At 46.7% G+C, this 1,632-nt stretch overlaps 1 protein-coding gene across 1 annotated transcript in view; it reads right to left on the reverse strand.

The window, feature by feature from the left end:
* Positions 1-1,632, reverse strand: part of IQGAP1 (IQ motif containing GTPase activating protein 1) — a 128,339-nt gene that overhangs the window by 43,300 nt on the left and 83,407 nt on the right. The window lies entirely within an intron of this gene.

Below are 1,632 nucleotides of genomic sequence, written 5' to 3' on the forward strand. Positions count from 1 at the left end.
ATACCCGGCTAATTTTTTGTATTTTTAGTGCAGATGGGGTTTCACCATGTTGGCCAGGCTGGTCTCGAACTCCTGACCTCAGGTGATCTGCCAGCCTGGGACTCCCAAGGTGCTGGGATTACAGGCATGAGGCACTGCACCCAGCCTATTTTTAAAGACAGGGTCTTGCTTTGTCACTCAGGCTGGAGTGCAGTGGTGCAATCTTGGCTCACTGCAACCTTCCATCTCAGCCTCCCAAGTGCCTGGGACCACAGACGCACACCACCACATCCAGCTAATATTTTTATTTTTTGTAAAGACAGGGTTTTCCCATGTTGCCCAGCCTGGTCTCAAATTCCTGGGTTCAAGCTATCCACCTGCCTTGGCATCCCAACGTGCTGAGATTACAAGCATGAGCATTGCACCCGGCAGTTTTTTCAATACGACAGAAATTAACCAAAGGCTTGCAGAAACTGGAGAGTGTATTCAAGAAAAACAGCTGAAACTCAGTGAGAACAGTGAGTTCTGTGGTGCTTTAAACTCCCCTATTCCAATCTGCCCCTCCTACCACCCCCTCAAAGCCTCATTCCCAGAGAACTGTCATTAGCTGACCTGTTCAGAGGTCACACTCGCAAGGCTGTCTTTATTTGATCTGACCAAGAGCTCATCCAGTGCAAAGAGCCTTTTCTCCAGAAGCAATTGTCAAAAACATTAAGGATAACAGTTTAGGCAAACAAGAGACTAACTAAAAACCTTATAAGGAAGAGCTGGAGAATGAGATGTTCGTGGAGAACTCTGACAACTTGACATATTCCTGGATGGGATCTAGGAGGCCACAGTGCATGTGTGGGCTGTGCACATGCTCAGAAAAGATCTGATAGAGCTCTTGTTTAGCATATCGTCAATTAATATAAAATGGACAACCAGCAGCCCTCAGGGTTGCTCTGTCTATGGAGTAGCCATTCTTTTATTCCTTCACTTTCTTAATAAACTTGCTTCCACTTTACTCTATGGACTCTCCCTGAATTCTTTCTTGTGTGAGATCCAAGAACCATCTCTTGGGGTCTGGATCAGGACCCCTTTCCCGTACAGTATTGCAGCTCAAAACAAAACAAAAAATATCCCCACACAAAAAATTTCCAACCATGTGGCTTCACTGGTGACTTGTACCAAATGTTTAAAGAACTAGTTAATCCTTTACAAACTCTTTCAAAATATAAAAGGAAAACTTCAAGTCATGAGGCCAGTATTACCCTGATACCAAAACCAAACACAAAGATACCAGAAGAAAATAAAACTACAGGCCAGGTGCGGTGGCTCAAGCCTGTAATCCCAGCACTTTGGGAGGCCGACGGGGGCGAATCACGAGGTCAGGAGATCGAGACCATCCTGGCTAACACGGTGAAACCCCATCTCTACTAAAAATACAAAAAACTAGCTTGGCGCAGTGGCTCATGCCTGTAATCCCAGCACTTTGGGAGGCCAAGGTGGGCGAATCACGAGGTCAGGAGATCGAGACCATCCTGGCTAACAGGGTGAAACCCCGTCTCTACTAAAAAAACACAAAACATTAACTGGGTGTGGTGGCAGGTACCTGTGGTCCCAGCTACTCGGGAGGCTGAGGCAGGAGAATGGCGTGAACCCAGGAGGCGG

This window comes from Colobus angolensis, unplaced genomic scaffold (assembly GCF_000951035.1).
Source record: "Colobus angolensis palliatus isolate OR3802 unplaced genomic scaffold, Cang.pa_1.0 Scaffold264, whole genome shotgun sequence".
NCBI lineage: Eukaryota > Metazoa > Chordata > Mammalia > Primates > Cercopithecidae > Colobus > Colobus angolensis.